General features: G+C 48.5%; 8 non-coding genes across 8 annotated transcripts; 5 read left to right on the plus strand and 3 right to left on the minus strand.

The window, feature by feature from the left end:
* Nucleotides 1-2,676: 2,676 nt before the first annotated feature.
* Nucleotides 2,677-2,844, plus strand: LOC138058462 (U1 spliceosomal RNA). Its single transcript, XR_011133984.1, has one exon. It is a non-coding gene; the product is annotated as a U1 spliceosomal RNA (small nuclear RNA).
* Nucleotides 2,845-3,822: 978 nt separating this feature from the next.
* On the minus strand, nt 3,823-3,942 carry LOC138058339 (5S ribosomal RNA). Its single transcript, XR_011133871.1, has one exon. It is a non-coding gene; the product is annotated as a 5S ribosomal RNA (ribosomal RNA).
* A 267-nt stretch (nt 3,943-4,209) lies between these two features.
* LOC138058526 (U2 spliceosomal RNA) lies at nt 4,210-4,403 on the plus strand. Its single transcript, XR_011134044.1, has one exon. It is a non-coding gene; the product is annotated as a U2 spliceosomal RNA (small nuclear RNA).
* Nucleotides 4,404-4,597: 194 nt separating this feature from the next.
* LOC138058446 (U1 spliceosomal RNA) lies at nt 4,598-4,761 on the plus strand. Its single transcript, XR_011133969.1, has one exon. It is a non-coding gene; the product is annotated as a U1 spliceosomal RNA (small nuclear RNA).
* Nucleotides 4,762-5,737: 976 nt separating this feature from the next.
* LOC138058576 (5S ribosomal RNA) lies at nt 5,738-5,856 on the minus strand. Its single transcript, XR_011134074.1, has one exon. It is a non-coding gene; the product is annotated as a 5S ribosomal RNA (ribosomal RNA).
* A 4,709-nt stretch (nt 5,857-10,565) lies between these two features.
* Nucleotides 10,566-10,733, plus strand: LOC138058463 (U1 spliceosomal RNA). Its single transcript, XR_011133985.1, has one exon. It is a non-coding gene; the product is annotated as a U1 spliceosomal RNA (small nuclear RNA).
* A 978-nt stretch (nt 10,734-11,711) lies between these two features.
* On the minus strand, nt 11,712-11,831 carry LOC138058341 (5S ribosomal RNA). The gene has a single exon (XR_011133873.1). It is a non-coding gene; the product is annotated as a 5S ribosomal RNA (ribosomal RNA).
* A 267-nt stretch (nt 11,832-12,098) lies between these two features.
* On the plus strand, nt 12,099-12,292 carry LOC138058527 (U2 spliceosomal RNA). Its single transcript, XR_011134045.1, has one exon. It is a non-coding gene; the product is annotated as a U2 spliceosomal RNA (small nuclear RNA).
* Nucleotides 12,293-12,435: the final 143 nt, after the last annotated feature.

Here is a 12,435-nt window from a genome sequence, read left to right on the forward strand (position 1 = left end):
CAGTAATGTGTCCCTCGTCCTTTCATCTGCCCAAGCTGATCTTTGTGAGGGCTTTCTGACTCTTGAGGAGTGTCATCGTGCCCTTGTTGGCATGGCTCGTCGTAAAGCCCCGGGGTCCGATGGCCTCTCCCATGGAGTTTTAACTTGAAATTCTGGGACGTCCTTGGGTCTGATTTAGTGGAGGTCTTGAATTCGTGTTATCTGTCTGGTTCTATGTCTTTGTCTCAACGGCGGGGTCTCATATCCTTAATCTTTAAGAAGGGAGATCGGTTGGACGCTCGTAACTGGCGCCCCATCTCCCTTCTCAACGTCGACTATAAGCTTGCTTCTCGTGTTTATTGCTGGGCGCCTTCTCAAAGTTATCCATCTGGTTTGTTAGTGAGGATCAGACCTGCGGTGTTCCTGGCAGGTTTATTGGCGAGAATGTTGCTCTTTTGCGTGATGTGGTTGCCTTTGCCACGGAATCTGACATCCCGTTGCCGTTCTCTCCTTAGACCAGGAAAAGGCCTTTGATAGAGTGGATTGGTCATTTATGTGTGCTACTTTGTCGAGGATGGGTTTTGGCCCATCTTTTGTCCGTTGGGTTGTTCTGTTCTATTCTGCTGTCCAAAGCTCTGTAGTTGTTAATGGTTATCTGTCTCGGTTTTTTCCTTTGTCTCGTGGCGTGCGTCAGGGCTGTCCTTTGTCTCCATTATTGTATGTTCTAGTTTCTGAAGTGCTTGCTGTTAACATTCGTGCCAATCCACGTATCATTGGTCTTTCTGTCCCCGGGCCCCCGCGGGCCCTGTCTCCGATCTCGCAGTACGCCGATGACACCTCTCTCATTGTCACGTCTGATATTGCCATTGCTGCTATTTTTGAAGTTTATGCTCTTTTTGAAAGGGGTTCTGGTGCTAAGCTTAATCAGGGATCCAAATCCAAGGGATTGTGGCTCGGTTCGTGGTCTGGCAGGACTGACCCCCCTGTCACCCTGGACTGGGACCTCGGCCAAGATCAAAGTGCTGGGCGTCTTTATTGGGCCTGGGAATTTGGAGGAAGTGAACTGGCGTCCTAGGATTGATGCCGTGGAGAATGTGCTGGCTTCTTGGAGGCAACGCTCCCTGTCCTACGGCGGGAGAGCTCTCGTCATCAACGCCTTGGCCCTTTCTAGGGTTTTGGTACATTGCCTCCCTAATTCATGTCCCCCCTTGGGTTTCTTCCGAGCTTTGTAAATTGGTTTTTGGGTTTTTTTGGAAGGGCAAACGCGATCTGGTTTCTCGTGCTGTTGTTGTTCAGCCTACATCTGCTGGTGGGTTTTTCTGTCATTGATCTTCGTCTTAAGGTTTCTGCGCTTCTTGTCCAGTGGGTTCGGCGTTTCACTGTTTTCTCCGCGTAGTTGGGTCCATTTCTTTTCCTTTTGGTGTGATTCTCGTTTTGGTGTCCCTGCTCTTGATGTTGTTCTGTCCCGTCCTGAGGCCTTTTCCTCCAAGTCCCTCCCCCCGTTTTACTCTGCTCTTCTGTCTGCTTGGCGTTTGGTTGGTGGTTCCTTTTCCCGTCGGCGTCGTTCCTCCCTTGTCATTGCGTCTTTGTCCCCTCATCATGTTTGCTGCTGTTTCCTCTATCTCTGCAAATTCTGTTTATTTGTTTTTGCTGTCTGAGGATCGTCCGACTCCCCATTGTGTTGACAAGTTTTTTCCTTTGTATGGCTATACTCTCTACTGGCCTTCGACCTGGTCCCAATTGTTCTTCTTCAATCTTGACCGCCCAGTGATCGATCTCAACTGAAAGGTCGCCATGGCGTGTTGTACACTGCCGATCGCCTTGTCGGTTTTTGGGTACTCGGTCGACCCTTCTTGCTTTTTGCCGTCTTGCCTCTGAATGTCCTTCTCACTTGTTTTTCTCCTGCCCTCTTGCTCATAGTGTTCTTTCATGGTTACAGTCTCTATTGTTTGGTTTTTTCGTCTTCGTCCCCTTCTTTGGTTTGCCGTCACGTGCTGTTTGGTTTTTGACCCGGCTGAGATCCGTCGAGTTCCTCGTGTTTTCGTGTACATCCTAGGTTGTCTGTAAGTATTTTATCTGGCTCGCTCGGAATGACTTTCGTTTCCGTAATGTGCCGCCCGGTGCTCTCGATGTCATCGCAAAGGTCCGCTCTCGTGTCAAGTTCAATCTACCTCTCCTTTTTAAGCGTTTCAAGTCCCCCCGTCGTCTACGTTATTTTCATCGTCAGTGGGGTGCGTCTGGCATTATCGGCTCTGTTTGCAATGGTCGTTTTTCTCTGTCCCAGTTCTAGTCCCATTGTCGCCCCAAGCTGTTGCTGTCTCGCGGCGTACCTACTCCTGTTAGGATGAGTCTTTCTGACTGGCGTCCTTGTCAGGTCTGCCATTCGCCGCTGCACAGTTCGGTTGTTTTTGTTTTGTCCTGTAGTCCTTCGTCCTGTTGGTTTGCTTGTTTGTTTGTTTGATGTGGAAATGCCATTCTCGAGTGTAAGTCGGACGAGGCGTCTCGTGAATGCTTTTCTTCGTTAGTTTTGTTTTTTTTTTTTGTTTGTAGGGGCGGGGTTCGATTCCCCGGTGACGTTTGACGTGCTGGTGCACCCCCGTTTGAGGCGAACCATTGTTGTTGATGGATGAGTCTGAATGTCTGGCAGCCATTGCACTCACCCTACCGGGGGGCTGCCATTCGCCTTAAACATAAAAAAAACTTACCTGACGCGGGAGGCACTTGGTGATCAGGGAGGCAGTCCTCTCAAGGTGAGGCTCTTTCATTGCACTTCGATTGGGGTTGACCCTTGCGATTACCCCAAATGTGGGTAACTCGAGCGTATAATTTCTGGTAGTGGGGACCTGCGTTCGCGCTTAGTCCCGCACCAAACCCCGGTGGCAAAGTTGGCTAATGGGAAGTTTGTTGGTAACGTTTCAGGCAGGGCAGGGAAGGAGATGCGGTGGCGGTGTAAGGACTAAGGAAGGTGAGTTGTATTTGTGAAGTCCACTGCTGAAATTGTAGGTGAATGTCCGTACTTGGTGCACTGAAAAACTGTGATTTCATTTCTCTCATTCTTGGCCGTACAGAGAGGGAGACGACGTGTTTATTTCAGCCGCATCGATTTCCATCGATAGACGAGTGAGACAAGAAAATGCCAGCGGGTCGAGCTCTTATCCTCGTGCATCGTTTCGAAAACGTAAGTGGATGTGTGTTTGTACTGCTCCATCGCGATAGATTTCTTTTGCGTTGTGTTATGTTGCGTTCTGGAGAGCCCCGTTTGCATTGAGTAACTGAGGACCCGCCAGATCAGTTGGCGTTACATTTCTGTGCCAACACTTTGTGGTTTCTCTATGTTATCAGTTAATTGGATTGTTATCATAAAAAGTAAATCTTTCATGGTTCAGGATAGTGTCTTTATCGGCCCTTTGAATACGTACTGTCCGTGTTGAGCAGGGAACAGTAAGACTTTGAAGTGCGCTACGTCACGTAAGTCACGTTTTCGCAAGATCAATGTTGTAGTGTTGTAGCCTTCGTTGTATACATATCATCCGGGCTAGGTTAACTTCCATCTAATGCATAACAGTGCATGCATTTTTTACTTGTCGTATCCTGTTCTTTGCTCACACGAAAAGATACGTTTCATGTCATAAACGTTGGATTGATAAGATCTCGCGCGCACGCGCTCCCTTGGGAATACAAGTTCCACTTTCTCGTGTGAACTATTTTGTTTTTGTCGTATGTCTCATCTTTGACATATCGTTGGCATGTTGTGTTCAAAAAACCTGGTTTGGAATGTGTCTTTCTTTCATTGAAAGAAACTGAGATTTTTTGAGATAATCAAGTGTACAGAAGAAAAAGGGAAGCCTACAACACGGGGTATTCCCAGGCGGTCTCCCATCCAAGTACTAAACCCCGCCCGACAGGGCTTAACTTCGGTGATCGGACGAGAACCGGTGTTTTCCCTGTGGTATGGTCGTAGACAAGTAATTTGCCGTGAAAATTAAACTTTGTTATAAGGGAAAATGAAAACGAGGTCAGAGCAAGCACAATGTGCATTTGTCCTCTTGCCGTCACGCAAGTGCCATGCAATGCTGGTGCTGCTGCCCACTGTACAAGAGCGATCGTTGTGTGCGCCTCGCTTTCAGGTTGGCTTTGGGCATTCCTTCCTTGGCACGGATTGTAACGGACCACCATATCTCGTGGCCATGAGACTGGGAGCACCTTGTCCGCCGTGAGCCATTTACGGGCATCGCTTCTCGGCCTTTTGGCTAAGATCAAGTGTAGTAATCTGTTCTTATCAGCTTAATATCTGATACGGCTGCTCATCGAGCAGCTCATATATTAAACTGATTTTTGGAACTGGGCCGTGGAAAAGAGGCTTGCCTCGTCCCGGCCACGGGTTGCCTCGGTATAGCACTACCTCCGAGCGTGGCCCACTTCCCTCTGGGGAAGAAATAATCAAGTGAAAGCAGAAAAAGTGACCAAGCAACCAACCTTCACATTCTCTTCTCTTTTCTAGGTAGCATAGCAGCGAGTGGACAGCACGACACGACAGGACGAGGAGCACGTGACCTCCATTACCACATGGTATGCGCAGACAAGTTGCGTTTTGCGGTCCCGGAGAGGCTGAAAAGGCATACTTACCTGACGCGGGAGGCACTGTGATCAGGGAGGCAGTCCTGTAAAGGTGAGGCTCTTTCATTGCACTTCGATTGGGTTGACCCTTGCGATTACCCCAAATGTGGGTAACTCGAGCGTATAATTTCTGGTAGTGGGGACCTGCGTTCGCGCTAGTCCCCGCACCAAACCCCGGTGGCAAAGTTGGCTAATGGGAAGGTTTGTTGGTAACGTTTCAGGCAGGGCAGGGAAGGAGATGCGGTGGCGGTGTAAGGACTAAGGAAGGTGAGTTGTATTTGTGAAGTCCACTGCTGAAATTGTAGGTGAATGTTCCGTACTTGGTGCACTGAAAAACTGTGATTTCATTTCTCTCATTCTTGGCCGTACAGAGAGGGAGACGACGTGTTTATTTCAGCCGCATCGATTTCCATCGATAGACGAGTGAGACAAGAAAATGCCAGCGGGTCGAGCTCTTATCCTCGTGCATCGTTTCGAAAACGTAAGTGGATGTGTGTTTGTACTGCTCCATCGCGATAGATTTATTTTGCGTTGTGTTATGTTGCGTTCTGGAGAGCCCGTTTTGCATTGAGTAACTGAGGACCCGCCAGATCAGTTGGCGTTACATTTCTGTGGCCAACACTTTGTGGTTTCTCTATGTTATCAGTTAATTGGATTGTTATCATAAAAAGTAAATCTTTCATGGTCAGGATAGTGTCTTATCGGCCCTTTGAATACGTACTGTCCGTGTTGAGCAGGGAACAGTAAGACTTTGAAGTGCGCTACGTCACGTAAGTCACGTTTTCGCAAGATCAATGTTGTAGTGTTGTAGCCTTCGTTGTATACATATCATCCGGGCTAGGTTAACTTCCATCTAATGCATAACAGTGCATGCATTTTTTACTTGTCGTATCCTGTTCTTTGCTCACACGAAAAGATACGTTTCATGTCATAAACGTTGGATTGATAAGGTCTCGCGCGCACGCGCTCCCTTGGGAATACAAGTTCCACTTTCTCGTGTGAATTAATTTGTTTTTGTCGTATGTCTCATCTTTGACATATCGTTGGCATGTTGTGTTCAAAAAACCTGGTTTGGAATGTTCTTTCATTGAAGGAAACTGAGATTTTTTGAGATAATCAAGTGTACAGAAGGAAAAAGGGAAGCCTACAACACGGGGTATTCCCAGGCGGTCTCCCATCCAAGTACTAACCCCGCCCGACAGGGCTTAACTTCGGTGATCGGACGAGAACCGGTGTTTTCCCTGTGGTATGGTCGTAGACAAGTAATTTGCCGTGAAAATTAACTTTGTTATAAGGGAAAATGAAAACGAGGTCAGAGCAAGCACAATGTGCATTTGTCCTCTTGCCGTCAACGCAAGTGCCATGCAATGCTGGTGCTGCTGCCCACTGTACAAGAGCGATCGTTGTGTGCGCCTCGCTTTCAGGTTGGCTTTGGGCATTCCTTCCTTGGCACGGATTGTAATCGGACCACCATATCTCGTGGCCATGAGACTGGGAGCACCTTGTCCGCCGTGAGCATTTACGGGCATCGGCCAAAAGTACTGAGATTCTGTTAAAAAATTACAAAATGTTAAAAACCACCAAGTGGTGGCACTTTATGTAAAGTGGCTGAGAATACAGGTGTGCGTCGTAAGGGGTACTGTTTGCTAGTGGTGGTACCGACAGTCTTGTTTCTTCGGGTGTTTCCTCCATCCTCCCAATCTGTTGAACCTTTGGAGGTGGAAATGGTTGAGGTATCCACTCCTCGTAAACGCGGTTGTGATTCCGTTGAGAACCTCCTCTGATAGCTCTTCTGTTACTCCTTCCCGGAAGGCTCTTACAAAGGTGGCTAAGAAGAGCGGAGCTGCGCCCTCTTCTACTAAATCGAAGACTCGTGCTTCAGCTGATACTGTCAAGTCTGCGAAGCACGAAGGTTTGCCTGATGTGTCGTTTTCCCTCCCCCAACGCAAAGCACGTACATAGTTACTCTTTTACTGTACTCCATTATGGCTCTGTCAGTTGTCTCAATTAACGTCAACGGTCTGCGAGACCAGTCTAAGCGAGCTGGGTTTGTACAGTGGCTTCATTCCTTGCCTGTTGTTTCCTGATGTAGTGTGCCTCCAAGAGGCCCACTGCATCTCCCTCAGTGAGTGTCAGTCCTGGTTTCCAGTCATCTGGTCTTTCCGTTGTGGTGTCTCCGGCTCTAATAAGTCCTTGTGGTTGTATGTTTTTGTTTTCGTCCAGTGTTGTCCCTTGTTAAATCTCTTCCTCTGATAGTTGTGGTCGGTTTTTGTTATGTGAGTTTTCTTTGCGTGGCGCTGTGTTCAGGGTTGCTTGCATTTATGCTCCCAATCGTAACCCTGATCGTGATGCCTTCCTGGACGGGGTCTCTTCCCGATTAGACCCTTCAGTTCCCACCCTCCTCGCCGGCGATTTTAATACCGTCTTTGATCGCGCTGCTGACCGTGTGGGCTCCGTGGTCGGTGATACCTCGCGTGAGAGTGTTGTTGCCCTTGGTCGTCTTTTTGACGATGTCTGTTGTATTGATATTTGGAGATACCTCCATCCGTCTTCCTCCGCCTTTACCTGGACTAAGGCGGATGGCTCTATCTCCTCCCGTATAGATCTAATTGGGTGCCCTTATGTCTGGGTTGCGTCTCTGTCTCTGTTTGTGAAATTCTTCCGTGTCCGTTTTCAGACCATTGTGCTGTGTCCTGCTCTCTTACTGTTCCTGACGTTATTCCTCCTGGTCCGGGGCTTTGGAAGCTTAATACCTCAGTCCTGGAGGAGGAGGAGTACTGGTCTGTCGCCTTATTTCTGACTTTTGGGCCGATTGGAAGGACTGTAAGCTCTGTTTTTCCTCTCTTTCCAAGTGGTGGGATTCCGGTAAAGCAAAGATCGAAGGGCATTACGGTATCTTACTGTGTGCGCCGGTCGCAGAAAGAATCTTGGTCACGCGATTTGTTGGCTAGTTGGCGGCACACCTCAAGGCACGGCTTGATGCTGGTTGCCTGTCTGTTTTAGGTGTTTATCGATCCACCCTTGAACAGCTTTCCGCCTATGACATCAGGGCTGCTCAAGGTGCCCAAGTACGGTCACGTGTGTCCGATGGGTTGAGGAGGGCGAAGTCTCATCGGCGTACTTTTTTCGTTTAGAGAAGAAACGGTCTGCTGACCGGTGGGTTTCTGCGCTTCGGAACCCTGATGGGTCCATTGTTTCAACACCTTCTGATCTGTGTTCTTCGTTCGCCACTTTCTACTCCTCTCTTTTTTTACTGCCTGTCCTACGGATTCCGCCGCTCAAGATATTCTTCTCAGTAATGTGTCCCTCGTCCTTTCATCTGCCCAAGCTGATCTTTGTGAGGGCTTTCTGACTCTTGAGGAGTGTCATCGTGCCCTTGTTGGCATGGCTCGTCGTAAAGCCCCGGGGTCCGATGGCCTCTCCCATGGAGTTTTAACTTGAAATTCTGGGACGTCCTTGGGTCTGATTTAGTGGAGGTCTTGAATTCGTGTTATCTGTCTGGTTCTATGTCTTTGTCTCAACGGCGGGGTCTCATATCCTTAATCTTTAAGAAGGGAGATCGGTTGGACGCTCGTAACTGGCGCCCCATCTCCCTTCTCAACGTCGACTATAAGCTTGCTTCTCGTGTTTATTGCTGGGCGCCTTCTCAAAGTTATCCATCTGGTTTGTTAGTGAGGATCAGACCTGCGGTGTTCCTGGCAGGTTTATTGGCGAGAATGTTGCTCTTTTGCGTGATGTGGTTGCCTTTGCCACGGAATCTGACATCCCGTTGCCGTTCTCTCCTTAGACCAGGAAAAGGCCTTTGATAGAGTGGATTGGTCATTTATGTGTGCTACTTTGTCGAGGATGGGTTTTGGCCCATCTTTTGTCCGTTGGGTTGTTCTGTTCTATTCTGCTGTCCAAAGCTCTGTAGTTGTTAATGGTTATCTGTCTCGGTTTTTTCCTTTGTCTCGTGGCGTGCGTCAGGGCTGTCCTTTGTCTCCATTATTGTATGTTCTAGTTTCTGAAGTGCTTGCTGTTAACATTCGTGCCAATCCACGTATCATTGGTCTTTCTGTCCCCGGGCCCCCGCGGGCCCTGTCTCCGATCTCGCAGTACGCCGATGACACCTCTCTCATTGTCACGTCTGATATTGCCATTGCTGCTATTTTTGAAGTTTATGCTCTTTTTGAAAGGGGTTCTGGTGCTAAGCTTAATCAGGGATCCAAATCCAAGGGATTGTGGCTCGGTTCGTGGTCTGGCAGGACTGACCCCCCTGTCACCCTGGACTGGGACCTCGGCCAAGATCAAAGTGCTGGGCGTCTTTATTGGGCCTGGGAATTTGGAGGAAGTGAACTGGCGTCCTAGGATTGATGCCGTGGAGAATGTGCTGGCTTCTTGGAGGCAACGCTCCCTGTCCTACGGCGGGAGAGCTCTCGTCATCAACGCCTTGGCCCTTTCTAGGGTTTTGGTACATTGCCTCCCTAATTCATGTCCCCCCTTGGGTTTCTTCCGAGCTTTGTAAATTGGTTTTTGGGTTTTTTTGGAAGGGCAAACGCGATCTGGTTTCTCGTGCTGTTGTTGTTCAGCCTACATCTGCTGGTGGGTTTTTCTGTCATTGATCTTCGTCTTAAGGTTTCTGCGCTTCTTGTCCAGTGGGTTCGGCGTTTCACTGTTTTCTCCGCGTAGTTGGGTCCATTTCTTTTCCTTTTGGTGTGATTCTCGTTTTGGTGTCCCTGCTCTTGATGTTGTTCTGTCCCGTCCTGAGGCCTTTTCCTCCAAGTCCCTCCCCCCGTTTTACTCTGCTCTTCTGTCTGCTTGGCGTTTGGTTGGTGGTTCCTTTTCCCGTCGGCGTCGTTCCTCCCTTGTCATTGCGTCTTTGTCCCCTCATCATGTTTGCTGCTGTTTCCTCTATCTCTGCAAATTCTGTTTATTTGTTTTTGCTGTCTGAGGATCGTCCGACTCCCCATTGTGTTGACAAGTTTTTTCCTTTGTATGGCTATACTCTCTACTGGCCTTCGACCTGGTCCCAATTGTTCTTCTTCAATCTTGACCGCCCAGTGATCGATCTCAACTGAAAGGTCGCCATGGCGTGTTGTACACTGCCGATCGCCTTGTCGGTTTTTGGGTACTCGGTCGACCCTTCTTGCTTTTTGCCGTCTTGCCTCTGAATGTCCTTCTCACTTGTTTTTCTCCTGCCCTCTTGCTCATAGTGTTCTTTCATGGTTACAGTCTCTATTGTTTGGTTTTTTCGTCTTCGTCCCCTTCTTTGGTTTGCCGTCACGTGCTGTTTGGTTTTTGACCCGGCTGAGATCCGTCGAGTTCCTCGTGTTTTCGTGTACATCCTAGGTTGTCTGTAAGTATTTTATCTGGCTCGCTCGGAATGACTTTCGTTTCCGTAATGTGCCGCCCGGTGCTCTCGATGTCATCGCAAAGGTCCGCTCTCGTGTCAAGTTCAATCTACCTCTCCTTTTTAAGCGTTTCAAGTCCCCCCGTCGTCTACGTTATTTTCATCGTCAGTGGGGTGCGTCTGGCATTATCGGCTCTGTTTGCAATGGTCGTTTTTCTCTGTCCCAGTTCTAGTCCCATTGTCGCCCCAAGCTGTTGCTGTCTCGCGGCGTACCTACTCCTGTTAGGATGAGTCTTTCTGACTGGCGTCCTTGTCAGGTCTGCCATTCGCCGCTGCACAGTTCGGTTGTTTTTGTTTTGTCCTGTAGTCCTTCGTCCTGTTGGTTTGCTTGTTTGTTTGTTTGATGTGGAAATGCCATTCTCGAGTGTAAGTCGGACGAGGCGTCTCGTGAATGCTTTTCTTCGTTAGTTTTGTTTTTTTTTTTTGTTTGTAGGGGCGGGGTTCGATTCCCCGGTGACGTTTGACGTGCTGGTGCACCCCCGTTTGAGGCGAACCATTGTTGTTGATGGATGAGTCTGAATGTCTGGCAGCCATTGCACTCACCCTACCGGGGGGCTGCCATTCGCCTTAAACATAAAAAAAACTTACCTGACGCGGGAGGCACTTGGTGATCAGGGAGGCAGTCCTCTCAAGGTGAGGCTCTTTCATTGCACTTCGATTGGGGTTGACCCTTGCGATTACCCCAAATGTGGGTAACTCGAGCGTATAATTTCTGGTAGTGGGGACCTGCGTTCGCGCTTAGTCCCGCACCAAACCCCGGTGGCAAAGTTGGCTAATGGGAAGTTTGTTGGTAACGTTTCAGGCAGGGCAGGGAAGGAGATGCGGTGGCGGTGTAAGGACTAAGGAAGGTGAGTTGTATTTGTGAAGTCCACTGCTGAAATTGTAGGTGAATGTCCGTACTTGGTGCACTGAAAAACTGTGATTTCATTTCTCTCATTCTTGGCCGTACAGAGAGGGAGACGACGTGTTTATTTCAGCCGCATCGATTTCCATCGATAGACGAGTGAGACAAGAAAATGCCAGCGGGTCGAGCTCTTATCCTCGTGCATCGTTTCGAAAACGTAAGTGGATGTGTGTTTGTACTGCTCCATCGCGATAGATTTCTTTTGCGTTGTGTTATGTTGCGTTCTGGAGAGCCCCGTTTGCATTGAGTAACTGAGGACCCGCCAGATCAGTTGGCGTTACATTTCTGTGCCAACACTTTGTGGTTTCTCTATGTTATCAGTTAATTGGATTGTTATCATAAAAAGTAAATCTTTCATGGTTCAGGATAGTGTCTTTATCGGCCCTTTGAATACGTACTGTCCGTGTTGAGCAGGGAACAGTAAGACTTTGAAGTGCGCTACGTCACGTAAGTCACGTTTTCGCAAGATCAATGTTGTAGTGTTGTAGCCTTCGTTGTATACATATCATCCGGGCTAGGTTAACTTCCATCTAATGCATAACAGTGCATGCATTTTTTACTTGTCGTATCCTGTTCTTTGCTCACACGAAAAGATACGTTTCATGTCATAAACGTTGGATTGATAAGATCTCGCGCGCACGCGCTCCCTTGGGAATACAAGTTCCACTTTCTCGTGTGAACTATTTTGTTTTTGTCGTATGTCTCATCTTTGACATATCGTTGGCATGTTGTGTTCAAAAAACCTGGTTTGGAATGTGTCTTTCTTTCATTGAAAGAAACTGAGATTTTTTGAGATAATCAAGTGTACAGAAGAAAAAGGGAAGCCTACAACACGGGGTATTCCCAGGCGGTCTCCCATCCAAGTACTAAACCCCGCCCGACAGGGCTTAACTTCGGTGATCGGACGAGAACCGGTGTTTTCCCTGTGGTATGGTCGTAGACAAGTAATTTGCCGTGAAAATTAAACTTTGTTATAAGGGAAAATGAAAACGAGGTCAGAGCAAGCACAATGTGCATTTGTCCTCTTGCCGTCACGCAAGTGCCATGCAATGCTGGTGCTGCTGCCCACTGTACAAGAGCGATCGTTGTGTGCGCCTCGCTTTCAGGTTGGCTTTGGGCATTCCTTCCTTGGCACGGATTGTAACGGACCACCATATCTCGTGGCCATGAGACTGGGAGCACCTTGTCCGCCGTGAGCCATTTACGGGCATCGCTTCTCGGCCTTTTGGCTAAGATCAAGTGTAGTAATCTGTTCTTATCAGCTTAATATCTGATACGGCTGCTCATCGAGCAGCTCATATATTAAACTGATTTTTGGAACTGGGCCGTGGAAAAGAGGCTTGCCTCGTCCCGGCCACGGGTTGCCTCGGTATAGCACTACCTCCGAGCGTGGCCCACTTCCCTCTGGGGAAGAAATAATCAAGTGAAAGCAGAAAAAGTGACCAAGCAACCAACCTTCACATTCTCTTCTCTTTTCTAGGTAGCATAGCAGCGAGTGGACAGCACGACACGACAGGACGAGGAGCACGTGACCTCCATTACCACA

This window comes from Montipora capricornis, chromosome 7 (assembly GCF_036669925.1).
Source record: "Montipora capricornis isolate CH-2021 chromosome 7, ASM3666992v2, whole genome shotgun sequence".
Lineage (NCBI taxonomy): Eukaryota > Metazoa > Cnidaria > Anthozoa > Scleractinia > Acroporidae > Montipora > Montipora capricornis.